Source organism: Muntiacus reevesi, chromosome 15 (assembly GCF_963930625.1).
Source record: "Muntiacus reevesi chromosome 15, mMunRee1.1, whole genome shotgun sequence".
Lineage (NCBI taxonomy): Eukaryota > Metazoa > Chordata > Mammalia > Artiodactyla > Cervidae > Muntiacus > Muntiacus reevesi.
The window spans coordinates 5427262-5444812 of record NC_089263.1 but is presented as its reverse complement, the minus strand read 5'-3'; the positions used below and the strand labels follow the sequence as shown (position 1 = coordinate 5444812).

The window sequence follows — 17551 nt, the reverse complement described above, 5'->3', positions numbered from 1 at the left end:
ATTTTTATAGAAGAAACAGAAAGTTTAAAGAAACTACAGACACACACAAAAAAATCAGACTAAGATGATTTCACAAGGGATTCTACCAAGCCTTCATAAACCAGACAGCCTCAATGATTCATAAATTGTTCCAGAGCACTGAAAACAAAGGAAAACTTCCACCCTTTCTTAAAAAACTACTATAATTTTGATAAGTGAGCCCATACACACAAAAGAAAACTATAGAGCACTGTCAGCGATAAATATGGATGCAAAAAGGCTGAATAAAATATTAGCAAGTAGTTTGCAACATCACTTTAAGGAAATAATGCATCACAATCAAGTGAGACGAATACCAGGAATTCAAGGTTGGTATAATAATAGGGAAATAGATGGGGAAACAGTGGAAACAGTGTCAGATTTTATTTTCTGGGGCTCCAAAATCATTGCAGATGGTGACTGCAGCCATGAAATTAAAAGACGCTTACTCCTTGGAAGGAAAGTTATGACCAACCTAGAAAGCATATTAAAAAGCAGGGAGATTACTTTGCCAAGAAAGGTCCATCTGGTCAAGGCTATGGTTTTTCCAGTGGTCATGTATGGACCATAAAGAAAGCTGAGCACCGAAGAATTAACACTTTTGAACTGTGGTGTTGGAGAAGACTCTTGAGAGTCCCTTGGACTGCAAGGAAATCCAACCAGTCCTTCCTAAAGGATATCAGTCCTGGGTGTTCGTTGGAAGGACTGATGCTGAAGCTGAAACTCCAATACTGTGGCCACCTCATGTGAAGAGTTGACTCATTGGAAAAGACCCTGATGCTGGGAGGGATTGGGGGCAGGAAGAGAAGGGGACGACAGAGGATGAGATGGCTGGACGGCATCACCGACTCTATGGGCATGAGTTTGGGTAAACTCTGGGAGTTGGTGATGGACAGGGAGGCCTGGTGTGCTGCGATTCATGGGGTCACAAAGAGTCGGACACGACTGAGAGACTGAACTGAACTGAAAATAATAGGAATTCCATTTACATAACACCCAATATTAATCTGTTTAAAAAGAACAATTGCATGCATGACCCCCCACCAACAGGGCTGAGAAAGCCTTTAGAAAATCTAATACCCGTGTCTAATTTTAACAGTTACCCTCACAAAGGCCAAATGTGAGACCACTTGGGTATCAAAAGAAATAGGTAAAAAAATTACTACCCATGGAGTAAAATAAGGATCTACAAGTCCACACAGAAATAACCAAATAAATTGGGGGGAGAAAAGAGAAAGCTCTCCTCGCAGGAGAGCACCAATTAGAAACAGGAAAAAGGTAACGGAGCTAGAAAGGCACCGTTGTGAAGCCATCACAATCAAAACTGAGTCTTATAAGAACTAAGAGGTGATAAAACTAGTGAGTGAAAGTTTAAAGAACAAGGTATTTTTATAAGCTCAAAATATCTCACAAATAACTCACTAAGTACATACAAGAAGATAATGACTTGAAGCAGATAAAACAGTGATTACAACCTGAGCCAAGTAATAAAATCTGACATCCCCAATATGATACAAACTGGCGGCACGTGCCTCCTGAGAAGATACACTGAGAAGAACACAACATCCCTTTTGCAGTATTCCAGCCAAAAATAAACAACCAGGTCCACTCGTGAAGAAACAGCACACAAAATCAAAAGTAGAGGTTTTCTCCAAAATAACTAGACTGTAGTTGTGTTTTTGAAGAAATGTGATGGTTATAAAGAAAAATTCTAAGTAACTGACCCAGATTGGGGGAGATCAAGGAGATATGATAACTAAATGTAAAGTGTGATTCTATCAATAGATTAGAATCCAGACCAAGAAAACAAAGCTACAGAAGACATTCATGGGACTACTGGCAAAACTTAAATATGGTTCATTTGACAATAGTATTGTGTCAACGTTTCATATCCTAGATTTGATAAACATATCATGGTTAGTAAGAGTTCTTAGGAAATATTTATGGATACATTCTATAAATACATATGTTTTATATATATATATATATATATAGATATATAGATATAGATAGATAGATAGATAGGACTATGACAACTGCAAATTACTCTCAAACACTTGAGAAGAAATAAGTGTGTGTGGAAGGAGATAGGGTTAGGGAGGTTGGAAGGAAGGTGGGGAGGAAGAAAGTGAGAAAGCAGACTCCAGAGTGTGTGGGGGGAAATGCTAAGAAATGGCAATTTGGGGGACTAACAAAGGTCTTTCCAGTGATAGCAAAATAAGAAGCCAACAAAAAGATGGGGGATATAAACTAAGCACACGAGGATAAAGGAGCAAACAGGTGATTCTGAGTCTGGGCAACTGGAAAAAATGCGTCAGGACACTGGTACTGGTCTGCTGGAGGCAGGCATGGTCAGACAAGGATTTGGTTCAGAAACACGAAGTTCTGCAGAGTGAGCGGCCATCCCAGCTGGCCACTGCAGACAGAACACGGAAAGATGAGGGGCTCGAGACAAACTAGGAAGACAGCGAGGGGTTACTGCTCTAGGAAAGAACCAGATGAGGACCCCAAGAGAAGGGAAAAAAAAGAAAAAGGGCAGGAGCGACCACACGTGCATGTTGGAAAGTGTTCGCATCTGGAGGCAGAGGAGGAAGGCAAGCAGGACCATGCCGGGAGCGGTCCCTGCTGCAACACTTGCAGGATGCTGGAAGATACACCACGAACATGCTCCAATGTTCCACTGGAGGTCTGAGGGCGACACCCCAGTCCCACTGAGTCCATCTGTTCCCACAGGAAAAGGGAAAGCAGAGAACTGTAAGAGCATGCTAGAGGCCGTAGCGGAGGCCAGCGCGTGGCAGGCAGTGTGGGAAGTGAGAATTCTGCCCTTGCACCCAGCTGCCAATGCAGAAGCGGGATGCCATTCAGAACTCCCATCCCGTGTGTGGTCACCCCTGCCTCAGGCTGCAGAGTCACAGCCGTCAACCTGGTGTCCTGTTCTCTCTCTTTTCTCTCTCCACCCAGCCCAGCAGATTCCACTGGGAATCAGAAAGTCCTTCGGATCTGGGCTCCTCGTAGGCTGGCACAGGAGAAAGGGATCGTTAGGGGACTGGGGACCTACTTCCCTGGGGCCCATCCAGAATGAGACTGGCAGTCAGCTTTCAATCACCCACTGGAGGGTGGGCTCCCTGACCCTGAGAACAGGGGCTTGTACTTCTTGCTTACTGCAGGATGCCCCAGGTCCAGGACCGGCCCTGAAACACAGTCGACATCAAATAAACACTGGCCGAGTGAGTAAAGCGCTGTCGTGAATAACAGGGCATGTTACAAGTTTAAATACAAACATATTCAAGCCAGTTTAGAGAAAACACACGCACAGAGTCACTGAGCACATAGAATAAAATTAATATTTACATAAAGATTCATTCAAACACTGCCTCCAGGCCTGGTTTACCCATTTTTCCTGATTCTCCAGCCACCAGCCCAGAAATCAGAGCCTCCGGAGGAGGGAACCACAAAAGCACAGGTGGGTGCCCCAGGCTAGGGTTCCCTTCCAGATGGCCCTCACCACGCCCCCAGGAGGCCTATGTCTCCAGTGCCCTATCCACTCCTTTAGAGATCTCAGAGCTATTTTTGCTGAACGACTAAATTTTTAAAAAGAAGGAAGGATGGAAGAAGGAAGGGAGCGATTTATCATAGACCAATTTATTGTTCACACAAGAATAATTTTTCTAACGGAACACATAGGAATTTGTAGAAGGTAACAAGTTTTCTTAAATTGTTGACATTTTTAAAAGGCTAGGGATCCCTAACGCCAGGCGCTGTCTCCCAGCCGGGACACCTGCACGGTCCTCTTTTCTTTCCGTGCCCTCCCTGTAGTGCCGCCTGCCCTAAGGCATGTACCTTACCCAAACATATGACTCTTGCCTTTCTTTTTTGGAGGCTCTGAGCCCTAGAAGCTCCCTCGGCCCATGCAAGAGCATAGGGAGACAGGAGCCACTGAAAACCCAGCATCCACATCTTCAGGACAGCTCCAGAATGCTCCATGCTTCCCAGAGTTCCTGCTGTAGAACACAACCCCCCACTGCCCATAGCAACAAGCTCAGCACACACTCACCTCCCCCTGGATTTCCTGTGGGATTCCACTGTATATGTGCTTCCCTGTCTCCCTCTCTTGCTCCCCGGGACCCCTCTCCCTGCCCTAAACTAACCACTTGCACCCAAGTCTGCATGTCAGGTTTGGCTTTAGGGAACCCACTCTATGGGCCTTTTCTATAGAGATGACACCCTATGTTCTAATAATACTTTCTACTTAATGAAGAACCATTTGCATTAGCCCATTTAACTCCCAGTAACCTGGTGAAGTAAAAATATTGAGAAAAGTACTAGCCCTCTTTTACAGATGAAGAAACACAGGGGAAAAGAAAATAAGCAGACTGTAAGAACCCTGGTATCCTAGGAAGCAGAGTCAGACCATGCCCAGTGTCAGCAAGGTTCAGTCCAGGGCTGTGTTCATTCCCAGGATGCTCAGACAGGCAGTATTCATTTTATAGGCCCCCAATTCAGGGAGCCATACAGCTTCAGGAAACAATATATAAAAATAATAATAATTTTATTATTTCCAAATGATGGTTAATGCACACCCCCTAGCCATCCAAACACCCACAAAAAAAGTCCAAAAGATCTTCTCAGTCACTTGTCTTAAAAAAAATAGAAATGAGATCTGAGGGACTTGGATAAACACATGGTTCATATAAAGCAAATGGCAAGATCAGAGATTCCCCTCAAAGCTTGTGAGAATTAAGCCTGGAAAACAACAGCAAATGCTGAAATGATTATGACTGAACCCTCACACTGCACAAGGTGCGCCGTGGGCTCTTCCAGGAGACACTGATGCAAGAAACACCTGGTGATCTCAGGAGGATCCCCCCGCCCCCCGAGCACCAGCAGCCAGGGAAGCAGGTGTGTGTGCAGGTGAGCCCGTCTGGTCTTCCAGGGAGATCCTTGCTCAGCCAGCTGCTGAGACCCGTGGCGGGTCCCCCCAGAGAAGGGGGCGGGCACACATCAGACGTGCCACAGGGCACCAAGAACCAGTGCCAGGAACACGACAGCTGCCCCCTGCGGTCTAGGAGAACAAACGCAAGACCCGTCCTATGCAGTCTGCGGCTAAACCACTGAGCGCTTTCTTCAGACCACAAGCAGGCAGTGTCTGTGCTTGTGGTCCGTGAAAGAAGCAGGGAGTGCTCTCAGGACGCTGATTCACTGGGGCACTAATGTGGTTTTTTTCCTTACGCTATCACCACAGATGGCCTCTGCACTCCTTTCCTGAAGGCACTTGACAGAGCCCAAGGTGGGAGATCTCTGGACACAGCTGCCCTCTGGCCACTGTGTCTGAAACCTTGGCTCCCTAGAAGAACAGCACTTGGCGAAGGGGTGCCCTTGAGACAAGGGGCAGGACTCCCAGCAGAAAGAGGGGTAGGGATGACTTCCCCACCCTGGCAGGGGGTGGTTGGTTCCCTGAGCCACGGGAAGGCACCCTGTGCTTGCAGTCCCCCAGGGTGGGCGCAGGCAGGACCCCTGAGAGTGGCCTCAGATGCCACAGCCTTCCCCTGGGAGGTCCCGGTCATCAGGGATGGCCAATACACAGAGAAGTGTCATACCTGGAATAGCAAATGAGTGTTCCAAGAGGCCCGCAGATAATAGGCACAGATACTAGCCTAAAGGCTGAAGGGCCAGTGTCTTCTGCCACAGCAAGATGAAAAGCCCTGGCCAGGACCTTGGCGTGACTCAGGACAGGGAAGTACCAGGGAGATTCCGCTGTGAATGCCAGGGGAATGTCACCGAGTCTCACTGCAAACCCCTCAGCCTGTGCCACACACACCAATAAGCATCACTTTCATGGTATAGATTTCCTAAGGCAAAACACTAAAGTAGAAATCATGTTTGTACTTTGAAAAGGTCCTGGGGCATCGGACAGGAAGACATGTGACCATACTCGGTAAAGATTCTTCCACAGCCCAGAGCATAGCACACTCTCATCGAAGAAGGGGCAGTAGGGGTTGAGAGAGGAGGGGGTACATCAGCCTAAATTGAGCTCACACAGTGTGAGATTACAATCCACATAGGAGAATGTGGCCCAGTGTAAAAGAGAGCAAGCAAATACAATAAACAGGAAGATCAGGACCCCAAGACATTCAGAAGGTAGAATAATTCCAAAAAAGACAAAATAATTACGCTTTAAAAAAATCAAAGTGATAAAGGAAAGGAAAAATCATAATGAAAGAACCAGACACTATGAAAATGACAGACAGAACTGGAAAAGAATGAAATATAATTTCTTGATGTATGGACTATAATTGCTAAAATTAAAAACTCAGTAGGTGGACTAAATGGAGATTAGACCCAGTTTAAGAGTGAACTGGTGAACTGAGAGACAAATGAGAATTACCCAGAATATAGAATATAGGGATACAGAGACCAAATACGTAAAAAGAAATTACAAAACGGTAAGAAAGACTAGGGAGATCCATATCAGCTAATGGTTCTAGAAGAAAAATAAACAGATAACAGCGAAGAAGCATTCTTCAGTGAAATGGAGGCTGTGCAGTTTATGATGATTTTTGTGATTAAATGGGAGGGGACAAAAATATATAATTAACAAGACAAAAATAACAAGGACAATGAAAGCTAAAGCATTTGAAGGTTTGTGTATTATGAATGAAAGATACCTGACACTTTTAGACTTCCTTAGGACAATTTTTTTTTTTTTAATTTTAGGGTAAGAGCAACTAAAAAGGAAGTACATTTTATAAAATTTCCACATCAGTGGAAGAAAAAAGAATAAAGAAAAGCTGGTGGAACCAACAGAAAGAAATAAAACAACAACAAAAAGAAACAGAAGTAAAGAAAAAGCATGGTATTATAAATGGAAAACAAAAGATGGCAGAAATAAATGTAATTATATCAGTAACACCATAAAAACCCTAACCCTGTCAATGAAAATAAAGATGTTCCTAAATTGGACACTTTTTAAATTCAGATACATATTACTTTTAGGAAACCATACAAAATATCATTATAGAGAAGGACTGAAAATAAAACTAAAGAAAAAGAAGAATCATGTAAACATTAACCAAAATAAAAATTAACTGGCAATATTAATATTAGATGAAAATAGCAAGAAGGCCAAAAGCTTTACCAGAGATAAAAAAGGCCCATTACATGATAATAGAAGAAATATTTCACCAGGTATATGGCCATACAACAAATAATACTGCCTCATAACTTAAAAAGAAAAAATTGATAGAATTAAAAGGTTAAATAGGCTCCAGTTTCATCCATCTCATTAGAACTGATTCAAATGAATTCTTTTTAATGGCTGAGTAATATTCCATGGTGTATATGTACCACAGCTTCCTTATCCATTCGTCTGCTGATGGGCATCTGGGTTGCTTCCATGTCCTGGCTATTATAAACAGTGCTGCAATGAACATTGGGGTGCACATGTCTCTTTCAGATCTGGTTTCCTCGGTGTGTATGCCCAGAAGTGGTATTGCTGGGTCATATGGCAGTTCTATTTCCAGTTTTTTAAGAAATCTCCACACTGTTCTCCATAGTGGCTGTACTAGTTTGCATTCCCACCAACAGCGTAAGAGTGTTCCCTTTTCTCCACACCCTCTCCAGCATTTATTGCTTGTAGACTTTTGGATAGCAGCCATCCTGACTGGCGTGTAATGGTACCTCATTGTGGTTTTGATTTGCATTTCTCTAATAATGAGTGATGTTGAGCATCTTTTCATGTGTTTGTTAGCCATCTGTATGTCTTCTTTGGAGAAATGTCTGTTTAGTTCTTTGGCCCATTTTTTGATTGGGTCATTTATTTTTCTGGAATTGAGCTTCAGGAGTTGCTTGTATATTTTTGAGATTAATCCTTTGTCTGTTTCTTCATTTGCTATTATTTTCTCCCAATCTGAGGGCTGTCTTTTCACCTTACTTATAGTTTCTTTTGTAGTGCAGAAGCTTTTAAGTTTCATTAGGTCCCATTTGTTTATTTTTGCTTTTATTTCCAATATTCTGGGAGGTGGGTCATAGAGGATCTTGCTGAGATTTATGTCGGAGAGTGTTTTGCCTATGTTCTCCTCTAGGAGTTTTATAGTTTCTGGTCTTACATTTAGATCTTTAATCCATTGAATCAGTTCTAATGAGATGGATGAAACTGGAGCCCATTATACAGAGCGAAGTAAGCCAGAAAGATAAAGAACATTACAGCATACTAACGCATATATATGGAATTTAGAAAGATGGTAATGATAACCCTATATGCAAAACAGAAAAAGAGACACAGAAGTACAGAACAGACTTTTGAACTCTCTGGGAGAAGGTGAGGGTGGGATGTTTTGAAAGAACAGCATGTATATTATCTATGATGAAACAGATCACCACCCCAGGTGGGATGCATGAGACAAGTGCTCGAGCCTGGTGCACTGTGAACCCAGAGGAGTCGGGTGGAGAGGGAGGGGGGATCGGGATGGGGAATATGTGTAACTCTATGGCTGATTCATGTCAATTTATGACAAAACCCACCAAAATGTTGTGAAGTAATTAGCCTCCAACTAATAAAAAAAATTAAAAAAAAAAAAACAAAAGGTTAAATAGGCCAAACCACAACTTATGAGATTTTTAATATACCTCGAATTAAAACATGTCAAACAAGACAAAACAATGAGGATATGAATGATTTTGTCATCACAATAATTTAATGTATATAGAATGATGTTCACAATTAAAGAATATTCTTTTAATTTACATATAAAACATCTGTTAAAACTAAAATACCTATCTTTTAAACAACAATGCAAATCTCAACCATGAGCAAAGAATCAATATCATATGAAATGCAGGCCAACAAGCTTCTATCAGACCTATACCTCCTACAGAGAGCAACTGTAAACTTAAAAAAAACAAAACTCCCCTAAGTTACTGGAAAGTAAGCTAATGCAGGAAGATTTTGGTGGGAACTCAATGCTTGGAAGAACACAAGAGCACAGGGGACTGAATGCAGGCCTAGTTAGTGCTATATATACTCCAGGTCAGAGTTATACTCCAGGTCAGAGTTATACTCCGGATCAGAGTTATACTCCAGGTCAGTGCTATACTCCAGGTCAGTGCTATACTCCAGGTCAGAGTTTTACTCCAGGTCAGAATTATACTCCAGGTCAGAGCTATACTCCAGGTCAGAGCTATACTTCTGATCAGTGCTATACTCCGGGTCAGAGTTATACTCCAGGTCAGTGCTATACTCCAGGTCAGAGTTATACTCCTGGTCAGTGCTATACTCCGGGTCAGAGTTATACTCCAGGTCAGTGCTATACTCCAGGTCAGAGTTATACTCCTGGTCAGTGCTATACTCCGGGTCAGAGTTATACTCCGGGTCAGAGTTATACACCAGGTCAGAGTTATACTCCTGGTCAGTGCTATACTCTGGGTCAGAGTTATACTCCGGGTCAGAGTTATACTCCGGGTCAGAGTTATACACCAGGTCAGAGTTATACTCCTGGTCAGTGCTATACTCCAGGTCAGAGTTATACTCCTGGTCAGAGTTATACTCCGGGTCAGAGTTATACACCAGGTCAGAGTTATACTCCTGGTCAGTGCTATACTCCAGGTCAGAGTTACACTCCAGGTCAGAGTTATACTCCAGGTCAGAGTTATACTCCTGGTCAGAGTTATACTCTGGGTCAGAGTTATACACCAGGTCAGAGTTATACTCCTGGTCAGTGCTATACTCCAGGTCAGAGTTATACTCCAGGTCAGAGCTATACTCCAGGTCAGAGTTATACTCCTGATCAGTGCTATACTCCGGGTCAGAGTTATACTCCAGGTCAGAGTTATACTCCTGGTCTGGGCTATACTCCAGGTCAGAGTTATACTCCAGGTCAGAGTCATAGTCCAGGTCAGTTATACTCCTGGTCAGGGCTATACTCCAGGTCAGAGCTATACTCCAGGTCAGAGTTATACTCCAGGTCAGAGTTATACTCCTGGTCAGGGCTATACTCCAGGTCAGAGTTATACTCCAGGTCAGAGTTATACTCCTGGTCTGGGCTATACTCCAGGTCAGAGCTATACTCCAGGTCAGAGTTATACTCCAGGTCAGAGTTATACTCCAGGTCAGTGCTATACTCCAGGTCAGAGTTATACTCCAGGTCAGTGCTATACTCCAGGTCAGTGCTATACTCCAGGTCAGAGTTATACTCCAGGTCAGAGTTATACTCCTGGTCTGGGCTATACTCCAGGTCAGAGTCATAGTCCAGGTCAGTTATACTCCTGGTCAGGGCTATACTCCAGGTCAGAGTTATACTCCTGATCAGTGCTATACTCCGGGTCAGAGTTATACTCCAGGTCAGAGTTATACTCCTGGTCTGGGCTATACTCCAGGTCAGAGCTATACTCCAGGTCAGAGTTATACTCCAGGTCAGAGTTATACTTCAGGTCAGTGCTATACTCCAGGTCAGAGTTATACTCCAGGTCAGAGCTATACTCCAGGTCAGTGCTATACTCCAGGTCAGAGTTATACTCCTGGTCTGGGCTATACTCCAGGTCAGAGTCATAGTCCAGGTCAGTTATACTCCTGGTCAGGGCTATACTCCAGGTCAGGGCTATACTCCAGGTCAGAGTTATACTCCAGGTCATAGTTATACTCCAGGTCATAGTCCAGGTCAGTTATACTCCAGGTCAGAGCTATACTCCAGGTCAGAGTCATAGTCCAGGTCAGTTATACTCCAGGTCAGAGCTATACTCCAGGTCAGAGTTATACTCCTGATCAGTGCTATACTCCGGGTCAGAGTTATACTCCAGGTCAGAGTTATACTCCAGGTCAGAGTTATACTCCTGGTCTGGGCTATACTCCAGGTCAGAGCTATACTCCAGGTCAGAGTTATACTCCAGGTCAGTGCTATACTCCAGGTCAGTGCTATACTCCAGGTCAGAGTTATACTCCAGGTCAGTGCTATACTCCAGGTCAGAGTTATACTCCAGGTCAGTGCTATACTCCAGGTCAGTGCTATACTCCAGGTCAGAGCTATACTCCAGGTCAGAGTTATACTCCAGGTCAGAGTTATACTCCTGGTCTGGGCTATACTCCAGGTCAGAGTTATACTCCAGGTCAGAGTCATAGTCCAGGTCAGTTTTACTCCTGGTCAGGGCTATACTCCAGGTCAGGGCTATACTCCAGGTCAGAGTTATACTCCAGGTCATAGTTATACTCCAGGTCAGAGTCATAGTCCAGGTCAGTTATACTCCTGGTCAGAGTTATACTCCAGGTCACTGGTATACTCCAGTAGAATTCCCACAACTCTCAGCCCTAAAGAACCAGAGGGCAGAGTTCAGAGCAAAAAGCTGACTAGAAACTAAGGGGGGCATATCAAAAAGGAGAGCTCTGAAAGGAGGGAGCCCAAATTCTGTGTATCAGTTACATCAAAATCTCTAAATGATCCCTAATGGAAGAGACTTTAGGCAAGGATAAAAGGACAGAACTGAGATTTGAGATGTTGCCCTAGAGATAAATTTTGCAGTTTGAGTCCAAGAGTATTAGATTGGCAGCTAAAATACTCCAGAAGAATAGAATCCACTTCAAAATACTACATTTACACCCAGAACACATTCCAAAATTACTTGATACATGAATAACCAGGAAGATGTGATCCATTTTCAACAGAAAAGACAGTGAATGGACGAAAAAAAAAATCCCAAGAGAATCCAGCTGTCAGAAGAGTAGACAAAAATTTTAAAGCAACTGTTATCACCATGCCTAAAGATTTAAAGGAAAATATGCTCTTGATAAATGAAAATACAGGAAATCTCAGTAAAGATCCTAAAATTACAAAAAAAGAGAACCAAATGGAAAACTTGACATGGACCACATTCTTTAACTGCTAAACAGAGAACTACAAATGCATTTTTGAAAGGTGGTAAAAACATATGATAAAAATGTATAAGTAATATAAAGCTATAATGATAATAGATAATAGAGAATACTTAGTGCCACACATTATTGTAAGTGCATTATACATTAATTTATTTAACCATCTTAATAATTCTATAAAGTACATGCAACTGTTATCATTTTTACAAATAAAGAAATTTAGGTACAAAAGGATTACATAAACTACTCAAGGTCATTCAAGCCAGTAAGTGGCTTAAGGCAGGAATTCAAACCCAGTAGACCTATCTGTAAATTCTTAAGTATCTACACTGTACTGCCCCTCTAGGAGAAAATTATTATGAATCCTGGAGAATATCTAGGACTGGATACTGGAAATATTATATGTCAAAACTTGTATGCAATCAGAGGCATGCTGTTGCTGCCGCTGCGCAGTCGATTCAGTCGTGTCCAGCTCCCTGTGACCCCATGGACCGTAACCCACCAGGCCCCTCTGTTCATGGGACTCTCCAGGCAAAAACACTGGAGGGGGCTGCCATGCCCTCCTCCGGGTTAAAGGTATGCAGGTATGCTTACGGGGAAATGTATAGTCTTAAATATATACAGGAAAAATTAAGAGATAAAGTTTAATGAGCTAAGTATTTTACTCAAAAAGTTAGGGAAAAGGCAACAGGATTATATCCAGAGAATGTAAAATAAAATAAAACAGATAGAAATTAAATAAAATGGAAATCAAAAAAGTAGTAACGAAGAAAAATATAAAACCAAAGCAAGTGCTTTGAAAAGATTAATGAAACAGACAGATTTCTACAGTTAAAATAAACTAGATTTGCACTAACATGGATAAACCTAAAAAATATTATTATAATAAAAGCAAACTGCACAGTATGCAGCCATTTGTGCAAATTTTAAAACATACAAAACAACACAACATCTAGTTTATGACTATATATCACAATTACTGTAACAGTTCATAAAACATGGACAGGAAGGATTCACACCAACCTCAGGACGGTGGTTTCTTCTGGGCAGTAAGCTATGGGGATAACAGAGGTGGGGTGGAAGGATACGAAGTCATACCCATAAATATGAATTTCTCTAAAAAAAAAAAAATGTTCTGAAGCAGATGTGACCAGATCTTAACATTGGTTAAGTCTGAATGCTGAGAATATGGGCTTTCAGTTTTTGTTTTGTGTTTTTTCCCACCTGTTTGTATAACTAAAAAAGTATTTTAGTTTTTACAAAGTATTTTACAACTAAAATTAATTTATACCTGCTACCTTCACTTATTTCTAGCTCCTCTACAAGCTTCCTGGAGGCAGGGACCATGCTGTATCACATTCACCACAGTTATGATCTATGTCTAGAGGGTCAATGAACACTTGATGACCGAATAAACAAAAACAAGAGCATATGACCTCTAGGGTTAACTTTCAGTCTGTAAACACTAAGATTCTCTCATTGCATTACAGATTTTCTCAAGAGGCAAGAATGAGAGATTCAAGAATAATAATGAGAACTTTAAGCTTTCAGCTCAGTGCTCTACAGAGTTTCTCTTTCTTTCCCACTTAGTACAAAATAAGGGCACTGAAGTCGTCCCCTGATATTAAAGAATGGGGGTAGGAATCATAATTATAACCACAGCAGCTGCAAATAATATTTGCTGGTTGCTAAGTGACAAGTATGCATTATCTCATTTAAAGCACACAAACCCCCAAGAGGTAGATATTAGTGTGCTGCAAATGATGAAACCAGTGGCCCAATCCTTTCTAAACTTGCCTGAGGCTACACAGCTTCTTTTCCATTTATTTATCAAGAACAAACCATGAATAGATGATGAACAAGCCAACTATGATATCTATTCTTATAGGAATGGTCCCTCTGTTCAGCCCATTCCCAATTTCCTCCAAGTTTGTTTTTCTCTTAGGTATGTGTAAGTGTTTTTATGAACATGCCCCCAACCAATGTGGCTGAAAGTGGTACCATCACTTTCTCACCTCTGTGTTCTTCAGCAATAACCCTGAGAAGCAGACAAGACTGGCATCACATCAGTGTCACAGATGAGAAAACAGAGGCTGTTGTGGCTGAACTGGATACTCTAACCCTCAGCACCTTTGACTGTGACCATGTTTGAAGACAGGGTGTTTAAAGAGGTGATCAAGTGGAAATGGGGTCATGAGGTTGGGCTCCAACATTATTGACATTAGAGATCAGGATACAGACACGCGCAGACCAAGAGACCACGAGAGGAGCAGACAGCCACCTACAAGCTAATGAGAGGGGCCGCAGAGGACACCTACCCTCTGACCCCGTGGCCTCGGAGTTCTAGATCCAGAACTGTGAGGAAACAAGTGTCTGCTGGTCACGCTGCTGGGCCGTGGCCGTGTGTTCCAGCAGCCCCAGCATACCAACACAGGGTACGGAGATGTCGAGGGACCCTTCTGGGGTCACAGGCGAGGGGGCGAGAGGTGGGTCTCCAGCCTCCCTCTTCTTTCTCCTTCTCAGGAACAATGATTCTAAAGTATCAGGGTCTCTTTTCAGACCTAATATTTTATATATGAGTACATACTTAAAATACTAACATGAAAAACGCAAGGTACAAATTTAATTCCACTTTTCTTGGCTTCTTCTTCCATTTAAGATGCAGAAAAACATGGAAGATCATCACCACCATTGAAACAACAAAACCACTGGATAAATGACAAAACCATATTTTGCTTTACACACTGGAGACCTGAGGTCTCCAACGACTTTAGAGGTGACAGATGTCGGAGGGACTGAGCCCTTCCCACTGAGCAAAGGCCAGCAGCCAAGTGTACCCCTGGGACACAGGTGGGGTGAGGCATTGACAGGCATCTGACAAGGGCTCGGTGAAGTCAGAAGGAGCCAGCCAAAGTCTCACCCACCACATGAGCTAGGAGGAGGCACTCAATCTGGATTAGAGGTGCCTGAATCTACTCCACCAGACTTGCACCTGACCTACAGGAAGTCAGGAGAGGATGGAAAGCAGAGTGACATCTCCACAGTCAGGTAGACTGTGTGAAGCTCTTACACTCCTGCCGCAAGACATTTGAAACCAGGGGCGAACCAAAAGGAGTTCAAGTCACGATCCAAGTCAACCCACCCGAACTCTTGATTAAACAGAAGGGTTCAGCTCCTCATCCCAGGGACCGCTTTATCACCAGAAGAGAAGCCAGCTAGGACAAAGCTGTCAGATACAGAACTGCCGTGGCCAAGGCTGACCTGAGGTCCAATCTCCTACTCTGCTCCTCAGCTCCAGGGGCCCATGGCAGTGACGTCATTTAGTGTTTAAGCCAGTTTGATTTCTGTCATTTCCAACCAAATGAATCTAAAGTGACACAAAGCACAGCTTCCAGCCAATTTTTTTTACAGAGTATATACAGGTATTATTACACATGCAAATTCTTGCATAAATTGACAATACCCAATTTCTGAGTCATTATGATATCCTCTGAACACTCACTAAAATTAACTTTAGAATGCTATAAATGAATGAAACAATACTATAAAATAATTGCACTATTTTTAAAACAATCATAACAAAACAAATGATAAAAATAGACATCAATGACTTCACAGAATGGGATTGATGCGTCTGTGTTCTAAAGAGCCCACCACCATGCAAAACACTGCAGTGTTCCTATTTTGACAGTGCCTCATAGAAAACTAGTTTTATTATTTTACAATCTACTTCAACCATCCACATGTTTACATCTACCATAGTGAATGAGAAGAGATTCAAACTGTTACTTAAAAACCATGAAAGTGCTAGTGGGAAGATTCTAAACTGAATCTGAATGAAGAGATTAAAATAAGCATAGCAGGCAGACAAAAAGTTTTGAAGTCAAAATAACCACTCAAAAAAATCAAGTATCATTTCAAAACATCCAAAGTACCATTTTAGTGTTTGAGAATAGCCAAAAATATTTTCAAATACTCATGCTCACCAAAAAAAAAAAGAAAGGAAGGAAAAGGAAAAAAGGCTCACAGGCTCCATTTTTTCATGCCAAGTTCCAAGCTGGAGTGATATTTTATGAATTAATTTATAAGGTCCTAAAAGAAGCTATAAAGGAAATAGGATCTGCCTGTCCCCTCTCTGGAAGCCCCGAATCTTTTAGCCTCTAGCCTCTGAGCTAGAAATGCAGCCTCTGTGGTACAAAATAGAAGGCAGTGATTCCTCCCAGGTAGCCTTTCCTGTGTCAGCCTCTCTGCCCCTAGACAACATGGTGGCTTACCTAGACTCAATCAGCAGATCAACTGAGTGCTTCATGGAGCAGAAAGAGTTATCAGACTGCTCCTCACCTGCCTGAGCCAGCTGCCCACCTGCAGGCCATGTCCAGGGCTGGGACAACACAAGATCAGTGAGAAGGCATACGACACTGATGACTGCAGTAAAGAACACGCTCCCACAGGAAATCATGAATTAATCTGATAATTCTTTCCAGGAAATACATCAAGAATGTATTCTGCTGGCGTCCCAGTAAATTAATTTTTCCAGTTTTTAAACCCGCAACATTTAAAAGTTAATCCAAACTAGATAGGGCCTAATTAACTGCTTATTAGCTAAGCCTCTGAGAAGGCCTGTTGTCTTTCTTCACACAGCAACAAAGTTTACTGAGTATTTCACACAGGGCAAGAAGGACCAGAAGCAAAATCTATACTTTTCTCCTAAGTCTGTGTTCCTACCCAAGACAGAGCCTGAGCTGGCATCACCTTAAACAAACACTTGCTCCTGCATGGCAGAGCATGTTGATGAGAGATCTGGGGGCTGGGAAGAGGGTTATTTTTTAGGCAAATTCAGAAATTTCTCTCTGCAGCCTTGCATGACCACTCTTGTTTCAACTTAATTTCCATCACATCCTCCCTTACCCTGGCTTTGCACATTTTATTTCCTTCACTAAAGGCAAGACAGTCTCTCAAGAGTGCCTCCATACGAACCTTAGGGACAAAAATGCAAATACCAGCACAATTTATCATATAGTCAGCAATCCTTGGTATCACGGCCCCAAAGAGGATGGCAGCTGGTAGTCAGACAAATATTCCATGATACCACCCACAGGCACCCCAGGTCTCTGGTCAGTGACTAGCAGCTGAGCAGCACTGGCTCGAGTAGAGGGAAAGTAAGAATAAAACACATTTGCTCTTGGCCCTGCTTGGTGGTTCTCACCTGAGAGAGCCCTGCTTCCAATGGTCCACAGGTGCTATTACTCCTGTTTAGAACGTCTGAGTGCAGTAGTTCTCAGCGCCAGCTGAGCATTAGACCCACCTGGGGAGGTTTCAAATTGCCAGATGCCCCGGCTGCACCCCAGACCAATGAAAGTGGCTCTCTGGGGACAGGACCTGGGTGTGACTAGTTGTTAAGGTGCCCCAGGTGATACCAATGGACAGCCAGAGTTGAGAACCTCTGTCTCCAAAACAATATTTTCAGAGCAGATGCAGAAATCGCACAGATTTAGAATGATCACTAGTCATTCACTTTGAGAGGAGATAGAGAAAAAAATGATCCACCAAGGCTGACCCAAAAGGGAGGAAGCACCACCTGTGAGCAGTAGACTATCATCTTCATCAAGGGACACCGACAGGCAGACGGCTAGTGATCTAGCACCGTTAGAGGTCCTTAAACACTGACGGTAATCC

General features: G+C 42.8%; 1 protein-coding gene across 2 annotated transcripts in view; it reads right to left on the bottom strand.

Annotated features, from left to right (window-relative positions):
• Positions 1-17551, bottom strand: part of ADAMTS17 (ADAM metallopeptidase with thrombospondin type 1 motif 17) — a 388819-nt gene that overhangs the window by 358968 nt on the left and 12300 nt on the right. The gene's annotated exons all lie outside the window — the stretch shown is intronic.